Here is a 12,207-nt window from a genome sequence, read left to right as displayed (position 1 = left end):
TTGCCGGTTCAAGCCTCACCACTGCCAGGTTGCCACTGGTGGGCCATTAAGCAAGGCCCTTAACCCTCTATTGCTTAGATTGTATACTGTCTCAACTGTAAGTCGCTTTGGGTAAAAGCGTCTGCTAAATGTCGTTACTGTAAATAATTAGGGCAACCTGTAGCCTAGTGGTTAGGGTACTGGACTAGTAATCAGAAGGTCGCTGGTTTAAGCCCCACCACTGCCAGGTTGCTGCTGTTGGGCCCTTGAGCAAGGCTCTTAACCCTCAATTGCTCAGACTGTATACTGTAACTGTACTGTATATATACTTATACAGGTGTACAGTACAATGCAATTCTTTCTTCGCATATCCCAGCTTGTTTGGAAGCTGGGGTCAGAGCGCAGGGTCAGCCATTGTACAGCGCCCCTGAAGCAAGCAGGGTTAAGGGCCTTGCTCAAGGGCCCAACAGTGGCTGCATGGCAGAGCCGGGATTCGAACTCTCAACCTTTCAGTTAGAATCCCGGCTCTGCTATAGTGTATAAGCTATACTGTATATTCAATGCCTATTAAAAATAATGCAGTGAGATCATAAACAATAAACATGTCAATAAAAGGTAAACAAAAAGGCAAAACTCAGTAATGAAACTGATTGAAATGAATTCAAATTCTGCTGTCTAAATTATCAGCAATGATTTAAACGTTTTATTATTTTTGTGTAATATAATAATGACCTGAAACTTGTGCCCTTTTGTTAGCTGTAGTAACACAAATGTGTTTCAGAGTGGTACACTTTCGTTACATTTACAGCAATAAGTGGAAGAGGGTGGCTAAGAGGGTAGCACTGTCACCTTACAGCAAGAAGGTCCTGGGTTTGATCCCCAGGTGGGGCGGTCCGGGTCCTTTCTGTGCGGAGTTTGCATGTTCTTCCCGTGCCTGCGTGGGTTTCCTCCGGGTGCTCCGGTTTCCTCCCACATTCCAAAGACATGCAGTCAGGTTAATTGGAGAATTGGCCTATAGGTACCTGGCCGCTAGGATGCATAAACCAGTGCATTGTAGTGCTGGTCCCAAGCCCGGATAAATAGGGAGGGTTGTGTCGGGAAGGGCATCCGGCGTAAAAACTGTGCCAAATCAATAAGGCGGATTGCGACCCCTGACGGGAGCAGCCGAGGAAATAGAGATAGAGACAGCAATAAGTAGACGCATTTATCCAGATCCACTAACAATTGTGACTGAATACAGTTCAAGCAGCTGAAGGTTAAGTGCCATGCTTAACGGCCCCACAGTAGTAATTTGGCAGTGGTGTGACTTTACCCGACAACCTTTAGATTTCTATTCCAGTACCTTAACTGCTGAGTTATCACTGCCCTGGTAGGAAGCTGAAAGTTATTGAATAAATAAATGAACATGATCATACATCCATGATTAATACACTCCTCTGAAGAATGTGTCAGTATTAAATGTGAGTAATTATGTACATGTAAATTAATGTCATTTAAAAAAGTTGACCAGAGCTTGAACTTTGGAACAGAGGAACACAGTGTGCCTTCTGTGATCTCATGTAGTCCGTGTTTGTTCCTGAGTGCCCTTTACAAGAACTTTTCTCTGTGCGATGACGAGCACTTTTTCTGTGCTGCATTGCAGTCTGTCATCTTTGGCACCGTGGCACCACCCTCTCTGCCCTCTCTGAACACTAGAGGGCGTAGTTTTAATACATAAACCCTAGTTCTGGCTGGAAAGTGCTGTGGATCAAGCTGCTCATCTCAAATGTCATGTCACGCTGACCATGTGAGTGTGTGAACCAAGTGATACTATGTGTTTTATAATCAGTTTCAATGAAACTCCTGATACACTCCCTGTGATTTGTGACCTGCTGTTTGTTCTGTGTCTGTGTAGTGTGGACTTCAAATGTGTTTTTTTTTTATTAAAATTTTAAATTGATTGCTGAGTTTCCTCTCTCCTTATTTGTTTCTGTAATATGGGTCGAAATGGGTTGGTTTTAGAGCCTAAATTTAGCCTAATTCAAAACCACTAATACTGTAATTTACTGAAGTACCTAAGCTTAAAGTTTTATAATTAGTGGTTTATGTGCGTGTATTAATAGCAGCATTTTTAACTGAGCTCTAGCCAGTCTGTTTGTATCATATGTTCAATTATCTTAGACATTAAATTCAACATTTGAAAATAGTGTTTATAGAATTAAAAAGGACACTTGAATTCTATACATGTTTTAAATACATAATTATACCGCAAAAATGATAAACTACAACTACAGTTACACTTTAACCATGACGGTTTCTTTGTTCGTTTATTAGGATTTTAACGTCATGTTTTACACTTTGGTTACATTCATGACAGGAACAGTTGTCACTCATTACACAAGATTCATCAGTTCACAAGTTTATATCAAACACGGTCATGGACAATTTAGTATCTCCATTTCACCTCACTTGCATGTCTTTGGACTGTGGGAGGAAACCGGAGCACCCGGAGGAAACCCACACGGACACGGGGAGAACATGCAAACTCCACACCGAAAGGACCCGGCCCGCCCCACCTGGGGATCGAACGCCGCCCAATGTTTATGAAGTCCATGAAGTCTTTATGAAGTCTTTTAATGATAATACGTTTATGAAGTCTTTTAATGATAATATGTACTGTAGATGGTGAAATGCTTAATAACCTGTTAATAAACATTGTTAGACAGGTTATCTGCTGACACATTTTTGCTGCATTGACGAGCCCTTACCCATCCTGCTTATTAAGAAATATGCTTTTCTAGATGTTTCTTTAACATCCAAATCTGATTGCATCTACTGATGTTTTTCACATTTCATAATGCTTGTAGTTCTTGATTGGTAATGGCACTAATGCACTAAAAAGTAACAATATCAAGAAAAAATATCAAGTTGTATATCACTCAGTCGTAACATATATTATAGTATTGAGGATTTGATTTTCTGTGGCTTTCAGTCTGACCTTTAGATTCAATCTGATCAATCTGAACAAAATCTTATTCACAGAAAGTATTCAGACCCTATGTTTACTACTTTGTGTACTGTGTGATTAAAGCTGCAAGTGTTTTGGATACATCTCTACAAGCATTGCACATCTGGATTTTAGCACTCTTATTACAATAGAGAGAATTAGATGAAAGGAAACAGTATAAAACCTTTGCTGTCTTTAATCTGCTATTATAATTTCTCAAAAAACAGGGTGCAATTTTATGTATTCATTCATTTGCAATCCTTGTCTTGATCATGGTGTGTCCAGAGCATATCCCAGAAAAAGAAGACAGGAAAACGTCGTGGTCAGAAAAATTGGTCATTGGCTAATTGGGCCATGTAGCACCAATGAAGTACTGAAGTACCTTTACTGTATTTGTGTTTCCTCTAATGACTCTGCTGGTGCTGGTGTTCTTCAGATCATACACCCAACCATTCATTTGCCAAACACGATGACCTAAATTATTACGGAAGAGTTCTGTGTTTGTTTTATCTGACCATTGTTCTGGTTTGCCTAAACGCTTGTGTGGAAATAGTGGAGGAACATAATTCTCAGTATGTGTTTGGGCTGTTTGTAATATGCGCTGCATGGTGGCTCAGTGGGTAGCACTGTTGCCTCACGGCAAGAAGGTCCTGGGTTTGATCCCCCAGTCTAGGTCCTTTCTGTGTGGAGTTTGCATGTTCTCCCCGTGTCTGCGTGGGTTTTCTCCTGGAGCTCCGGTTTCCTCTCACAGTCCAAAGATGTGCAAGTGAGGTGAATTGGAGATACTAAATTGTCCATGACTGTGTGTTGACACTTAACTTGTGAACTGATTAATCTTGTGTAACGAGTAACTACCATTTCTGTCATGAATGTAACCAAAGTGTAAAACATGATGTTAAAATCCTAATAAATAAATACATAAACATTTACTGTCACCTGCAACAATTATCCATGGACATTTAATGCAAGTTTGATGTTTCAGTATTTTTAAGGACAGATAAAGTGTTTATAATATAATTTATGGTAAAACTAGAGTTTACAGAGCAGGATAGAGTTCACCCAGCAAAACTGAAGCGTTTGAGTCTCAAAATGCATACTAACTTTTAAAACAGTATGCCAAATAGTACGCGTGTGGAAATAGTGGAGGAACATAATCCTCAGTATGTGTTTGGGCTGTTTGTAATATGCGCTGCACGGTGGCTCGGTGGGTAGCATTGTTGCCTCATGGCAAGAAGGTCCTGGGTTTGATCCCCCAGTCCAGGTCCTTTCTGTGTGGAGTTTGCATGTTCTCCCCGTGTCTGCGTGGGTTTCCTCCGGGTGCTCCGGTTTCCTCTCACTGTCCAAAGACGTGCAAGTGAGGTGAATTGGAGATACAAAATTGTCCAGGACTGTGTTTGACATTAAACTTGTGAACTGATGAATCTTGTGTAATGAGTAACTACCGTTTTTGTTATGAATGTAACCAAAGTGTAAAACATGACGTTAAAATCCTAATAAATAAGAAATATGCGCTGGCTGGCGGAGGTTAGTGGTTAATAGGTTGATAGCAAAATAATTGCAATGGGAAATTAGAGATAATTGAAAGAAAGAAGATGAATTTGCACAAAAATTAGGTTATTCATTATTAGGGATGTGATGATGCACCACAAGACAGTTAAAAATCGGTGCACATGTGCCACTATTCGAATCGGTTATTCATTTAAGATGAATCGATATTCACTTTAAATAGCAGAGGGCACTGGCGCTATTCACCTGGTTGACGGCACTTCACAAAGTTGCCAGGTAGGGGATTTTCCAGCCAAATTTATTTATGTGAGGATACTTTCTTTATTTGTGTTATTCATTTATTTACATAATGCTGGATTTGTTAAATGTTAAAATTTCATTTCAGTTTTTTTTACACAGCATTATTTGGCATAGTTTATACCTATCTCAGAAATAAAAAGGCATTCATTATTTAGATACATAAAAGATAAGCACAAATACAGTGTTTTTTAAGAGAAATAATAAAAGAAAACTTTGTCATAATTTGTCTTATATGAATGGCTCCTTTTGTCTCAAAATGCATACTAACGTACAAAACAGTATGCCAAATAGTACGCATACTTTGCTACCCGTAGTTACAGTAGATGGCTTTGCATGCTAGTTTGGCATACTGTTTAGTATACTAGTACGCAGGTTTGGACGTAGCTCCGGTGATCAGTATGGCGTCACTGGCGAGTCTCTTCACACCAGCCGAAGCGGACGGTGAGCGGGGAGGAAAAGCTGTGAGTCGGTCCTTAAACATGGCTAATCACGGCACTTTGTTTACGATGTTCTGAATGGTTTGCTTCAGTTATGCGGACTCGGGGGCTTTTTGAGCACAGGAATGCTGAGGAATGCTGAGGAATGCGCAACGTAAGTACCGCAAAACTGCTTTACTGAGGTGTTTGTGACCAACTTTTATTATTACACGCCGTCGCTACTAGTAACCAAACGTGCAACATGCATCTGTTATAAATACTGCTGTGGGGTGAAGTTTAAACTGTGTAATAGTGCTTATACGCTGTTGTGTTTTCACAGGAGTGTTATTAATACAGACTGTCTGAGAAGTTTAATGCAGTTTGAGGGGATTTTAAACTAATTAGTGCTCATTCATGAAAACGTAGGTGCGATTAGGTTTATCAGCAAAACGAGATATTAATGCGCGCTTATACGAGTTAGTTCCATACCCACGGTACCACAGAGAAGCGCTGTTTTTGTTTACTCCTACTACACGCTAAATGTTGGAAATGTGCTTTTGAGTTATTATTTAAACATTTTAAATCTATACTTAAAGATTTGTAAAGCTAATTCAACGCTAAAGATGCACTTAAACGTGGCCAGGTTAGAACTGAGGTAACTAGGTGCTATATACACTGATCAGCCATAACATTAAAACCACCTCCTTGTTTCTACACTCACTGTCCATTTTATCAGCACTTTGTAGTTCTACAATTACTGACTGTAATCCATCTGTTTCTCTGCATGCTTTGTTACCCCCTTTAATGCTGTTCTTTAATGGTCAGGACTTATTTAGGTGGTGGATCATTCTCAGCACTGCAGTGATAATGACATGGTGGTGGTGTGTCCACTCACTGTCCACTCTATTAGACACTCCTACCTAGTTGGTCCGCCTTATAGATGTAAAGTCAGAGACGATCGCTAATCTATTGCTGCTGTTTGAGTTGGTCATCTTCTAGACCTTCATCAGTGGTCACGGGACGCTGCCCACGAGGCGCTGTTGGCTGGATATTTGTGGTTGGTGGACTATTCTCAGTCCAGCAGTGACAGTGAGGTGTTTAAAAACTCCAGCAGCATTGCTGTGTCTGATCCACTCATACCAGCACAACACACACTAACACACCACCACCATGTCAGTGTCACTGCAGTGCTGAGAATGATCCATCACCTAAATAATACCTGCTCTGTAGTGGTCCTGTGGGGGTCCTGACCATTGAAGAACAGCATGAAAGGGGGCTAACAAAGTATGTAGAGAAACAGATGGACTACAGTCAGTAATTGTAGAACTACAAAGTGCTCCTATATGGTAAGTTGAGCTGATAAAATGGACAGTGAGAGTAGAAACAAGGAGGTGGTTTTAATGTTATTTATTGTATTTATTAGTTGCACCATGTGTGATGGTGATGTAATACCATGTTTTATGAAGAGCTGGCATGCATGGCTGATGCATCATTATTTGCATCTTTATTTGTATTGGGAATGTAATAGAAACAGCATGTATAGTCTGTCCAAGGAGCCTGATCGGCACAGTCCGTCCCTGGCCTTTATTCAGTCCGCAACACCCGCAAATAAACCCACTCCTGCTCAACAGACGAGAAACGGCTGCTCTCTGGAATCTGTGTAATTGAGTGACTATAACAACAGGAAGTCTGCGGCTCTCTTTATCTCTTTCTTTAAAATGTTCAATGTCTCTGAGAAGCACAAAGCAGTTCATTATCATCATCCCCCCTGCAGCCTCAAGGTCAGAGTTCATTCTGTGTCTTTAATGGGTAGCACAAACCAACTGTCTGACTTTAAGAATACTATGGTTGTGCTGTTCACCTCTGAAACGTTCCCCACTAAACACACAGCATCTCTGATCGGTCCTCTCATGCTACCTGGTTCTTAATTGTTTCAGGAATGATCAGTTTACATTTGGCTTTAAACTTCGAAGGGTTAATTTTACAGAAAACAACATTTAGTTTTACTGCATAGTTCTTCTCCCTTTGTGAGATACATCTTTACACGTAACTGATGTTATGAGGTGATTATTACCCATGCAGACATCGTGTACAAGTGATTTTTCAGGTTTTGTCCCCAACCCCATGTAACAACCAATTCAAGTGCACTAATTGTATGTACTATTTAGTGCAGTACTTTGGTGTTTGGGACACAGCTACTTTAAATGTGGAACTTTATGATCTGTCTTTAAGCTCAGGAGGCATAAACTGATTTATACAGTTCAAACAGAGATGTTCCCTCCTTAGTAAATATTTGTTCTTACACACCTTTGAACCAAATTCACAGGATAGATCCGCCAGACTTTAATCTTGTCAGAGGACTGACTCTGAAACTACGTTCATATCTTTTGAACATCTATTGAACAGTCGGTACTGCTGTTAACCTGTAATGGTAAGTTTGATTTATTCTCTGCAAAGTTCAGCTACTAAAGATTGTATTTCAGTCATTTCTGCAGCATTTTCTGTATTATTATATATATAATATACCTCCTTGTTTCTACACTCACTGTTCATTTTATCAGCTCCACTTGCCATATTGAAGCACTTTGTAGTTCTACAATTACTGACTGTAGTCCATCTGTTTCCCTGTTCTTCAATGGTCAGGACCCCCACAGGAGCAGGTATTATTTAGGTGGTGGATGATTCTCAGCACTGCAGTGACACTGACATGGTGGTGGTGTGTTAGTGTGTGTTGTACTGGTATGAGTGAATCAGTCACAGCAGCGCTGCTGAAGCTTTTAAATACCGTGTCCACTCACTGTCCACTCTATTAGACACTCCTACCTAGTTGGTCCACCTTGTAGATGTAAAGTCAGAGACGATCGCTGATCTATTGCTGCTGTTTGAGTTGGTCATCTTCTAGACCTTCATCAGTGGTCACAGGACGCTGCCCACGGCACACTGTTGGCTGGAAACTTTAGATTGGTGGACTATTCTCAGTCCAGCAGTGACAGTGAGGTGTTTAAAAACTCCAGCAGCATTGCTGTGTCTGATCCACTCATACCAGCACAACACACACTAACACACCACCACCATGTCAGTGTCACTGCAGTGCTGAGAATGATCCACCGCCTAAATAATACCTGCTCTGTGGTGGTTCTATGGAGGTCCTGACCATTGAAGAACATGGAAACAGATAGACTACAGTCAGTAATTGTAGAACTACAAAGTGCTTCTATATGGTAAGTGGAGCTGATAAAATGGACAGTGTAGAAACAAGGAGGTGGTTGTAATTTTATGGCTGATCAGTGTGTGTGTATATATATATATATATATATATATATATATATATATATAAAATGAACATGCATCCCTTATTTAAATGCTAAATAAATGTGTTTTTTAAATGAATCATAAAAGCTGGCATAAGGGCCACTTTCCTTTAGGCACACAAGGCTTAATGGATTTACTGCGATGCATTTTCTACAGTAAATGGCCGTTTAATTTATTTATCCCTGGGTTGTCATAACAATAGCATGCACAGTAAGAGTAAGCTAAAATGGCCTTGAGCAGACGTTCACTGTTTGCTGGCCATTCAGAAGTTACTGGAACGCTGTTCTGACTCACCATTCTCCAGAAATCGAACTGATTTCTAATACTTCTAGAACATTCAGGTACACTGGAATAGTTTCTGAATGATTCCTCCACCCACCCAGCACGTGGCAGGATGGCCGTGGTAATGACAGCCGTGTGTGGGAACGCTGGCAGTCGCTCTGTTCCACAGTGACTCCACCAACTGTTTATTTCCTGCCTCTGCCTACATAGCACTTAAAGCACGTCCTTAGCGTCATGTTCAACCAGTCCAAGAACACGCAGCAGGTATTTCTGTCCGTTTATTGATTTATTTTTTGATGTGGACTTTTTGTTGAGGTTTAAATAATTCCACTTTCTCCTCCACACCTTTAAAACCACACACTGGGTTCCAACCCTGTAATTATCCAGGAGAATCATGCGTAAGCTTAAGTGTGAAGCTGAATGGATGATTGTTTACCAAACATAAAGGAACAAACTTCAGCAAACCTGAGACTTTTTTCCATCAAATCCGTACAGAACTATTTTTGGAAGAGAAAAACTAGAACCAGTAGAATTAGCTATGTCAATTTGTTGGTTTTAAGAAGTGGAGCACCGATATAAAATTATTATTATTATTTTTGTTTTTTGTTTTTGTTATAATAACACATCATTGCTGAATCAAATTAAATAGGCGGCCTAGTGGGAATTTGACAATTAACCTTAATCATGTTGTAACCCAACTTTAGGTCATACAAACAATCATGGTTAAATAATTGTGTCACGGCAGTATTAAAATTCCCTGCTAATCTAAAATATTAAAATATTATCATTCATTTTCTTTGTTCATTTGCTGTATAATTTAACTGATGAATGCCTTATTAAAAGCAAAAACTAGCTCTTTGGGGGGTTGTTTTTTTGAGGGTTCAATTTCTGATTACAGCTGTGTGAATGTCTATGATCTGTCGTCTAAGAACAGTGCAAAGCGTTTCAGACGTTCTTATTGCAGTGCTTGTGGTTCAGTCTAATGGATACAGTTAAACTAGCCCTATTTATATGGGCACAGAGGGGTCACCAGCTCCTACCAGGTCATATATCTATCATATTTACTAAGAAGGACTTCGAAGGCTGTGCCACGAAGTCAAACGACAGACATTCGGTCACGGGAATAATGAAATCTTAAAACTGCCATTGCATGCAGTATTTGGCCAAAAGTATTTGGACACCCCAGTCCAAAATCATGAGCCATGATCCCTTTTTCAGCCTATCCTCTTATAAAAAAGGCATGTCGTAAGATTTTGCTGTGTGTCTCTTGCTTCTTGAGTCAAAAGAAAAGGTCTGGTTGGTGGACTATTCTCAGTCCAGCAGTGATAGTGAGGTATTTAAAAACTCCAGCAGCGCTGCTGTGTCTGATCCACTCATACCAGCACAACACACACTAACACACCACCACCATGTCAGTGTCACTGCAGTGCTGAGAATGATCCACCACCTAAATAATACCTGCTCTGTGGGGGTCCTGACCATTGAAGAACAGGGTGAAAGCAGGTTAAAAAGATAAGTAGAGAAATATGGACTACGATCAGTAATTGTAGAACTACAAAGTGCTTCTATATGGTAAGTGGAGCTGATAAAATGGACAGTGAGAGTAGAAACAAGGAGGTGGTCATAATGTTATGGCTGATCGGTGTATATTGTACATGTACCTCACAGTGAAAGTAAAAGTTTTACTTTGATGGTAAACATATCCAGTTTAGTGCCTTGTAATGAACTACATGCCAGAGTATTCCTTAAAAATAAAGGAGTCATAATTTCTAGACTTAGAAGTAGAAGTAGGCAGGCTGAAAGTCCTTGTTTTGTTTTTCTGACTCTTTTAAGACAATCCGCTCGGCTTTGTGTGTAATTAAATTTAGGATTGACTCAGTATGGGTCACTTTGTTCTCTTGGAGGCCCCAATATAAACAGCAACAAATGGCAGCGTGCAAAGCCATTTTTTTTAGCAAGGAGCACTTCTGTACTAAGTAGTGTTTAAAAAATGACAGCCTTTTCAGTGATGATCTACAGCATGACCAAATGTGAGCAAACTCCAGACCTAAGTCATTTTCCAGGCTGATGAGTTCAGATCATATAATATCATCCCACGTAAGAAAAGCCACGTTGCCTAAAGGACTGGAGCAAAGCTTTTAAAGTAAATAGTAGTGCTTAGCTGAATAAACACTATCCGTATGTGCCAGCAGGCTGACCCTGAGCTTCAGAAGAAAGAGCATGGGATCAAATGAAAGTTTATGATAGACTGGCTTTTCAAGCAGCGCGCTGTCTGCAGAGCTGTGAGAATCACGAGGAGTGTGGGATTCACTTTAGTGTCTCACACTGAAAGAGATGGAAGTGCATTATTTGGGGGCTGTGGTGGACCTTTGATATGTGAGAGGCACAGAATGCGCTGAATAGATCAGGGCTGTGATTTAGGGCGGTACGGCTGAGTGCTGTGATGGCTGTTCCAGCTCTGCTATTGTTCTGATGAAAAAGTGTCATGTACAGAGAGGATAAGTTCAGGCTAGATTGTTGATTTAGAGCTGAAAGCCTCGCTTTATGTGTGCGCACACAGCTGTATTTGGAGTGTTATGTACCTAGGTGTTCTGGTTTATGATGCCACAATGGCATTTAGCCACCTTTAATCAGTTGGTTTTGTAACAAAGGAGAGTTTTAGAATGCTGGGTAAATAAACAGAGTAGGGACTGAGAAAGTCATAAGCTTTATGCCGCGATGATTCAATGTAGCTGTATGGTGGGATGTACTGTATCTTGGTTCGACATTTTATTGTAATGCTTTGCCAAAGGTACAAAAGTTTCAGTTTTTAGGCTCATGTAAAATAATGTGGTTGTTTTTGACTGAAAACAACACAAATATAATATAAAACACTGAAATAAAAAGCTCATTCGTACAAATTTCAGAACCTCGAGCTGTAACACAAGTTTAAAAGTGAAACTGAGGAAAATCCTGATAAACACAGATACAGTGGGGTCAAAAAGTATTTAGTCAGCCACTGATTGTGCAAGTTCTCCTACTTAGAAAGATGAGAGAGGTCTGTAATTTTCATCATAGGTACACTTCAACTATGAGAGACAAAATGAGAAAAAAAAATCCAGGAAATCACATTGTAGGATTTTTAAAGAATTTATTTGTAAATTATGGTGGAAAATAAGTATTTGGTCACCCACAAACAAGCAAGATTTCTGGCTCTTACAGACCTGTAACTTCTTCTTTAAGAAGCTCTTCTGTCCTCCACTCGTTACCTGTATTAATGGCACCGGTTTGACATCGTTATCTGTATAAAAGACACCTGTCCACAGCCTCAAACAGTCAGACTCCAAACTCAACCATGGCCAAGACCAAAGAGCTATCGAAGGACACCAGGAAGAAAATTGTAGACCTGCACCAGGCTTGGAAGAGTGAATCTACAATAGGCAAGCA

The 12,207-nt window shown here is 40.1% G+C and overlaps 1 protein-coding gene across 1 annotated transcript in view; it reads left to right on the top strand.

Annotated features, from left to right (window-relative positions):
• Nucleotides 1-9,025: 9,025 nt before the first annotated feature.
• Nucleotides 9,026-12,207, top strand: part of LOC134319542 (solute carrier family 45 member 3) — a 42,773-nt gene continuing 39,591 nt past the window's right edge. The window contains exon 1 of the mRNA XM_063000772.1: nucleotides 9,026-9,045. The gene's annotated coding sequence lies outside the window, so the exon portion shown is untranslated. The remainder of the gene's footprint in view (nucleotides 9,046-12,207) is intronic.

Source organism: Trichomycterus rosablanca, chromosome 8, assembly GCF_030014385.1.
Source record: "Trichomycterus rosablanca isolate fTriRos1 chromosome 8, fTriRos1.hap1, whole genome shotgun sequence".
NCBI classification, from domain to species: Eukaryota; Metazoa; Chordata; class Actinopteri; order Siluriformes; family Trichomycteridae; genus Trichomycterus; species Trichomycterus rosablanca.
This window is presented reverse-complemented; position numbering and strand designations above follow the sequence as displayed.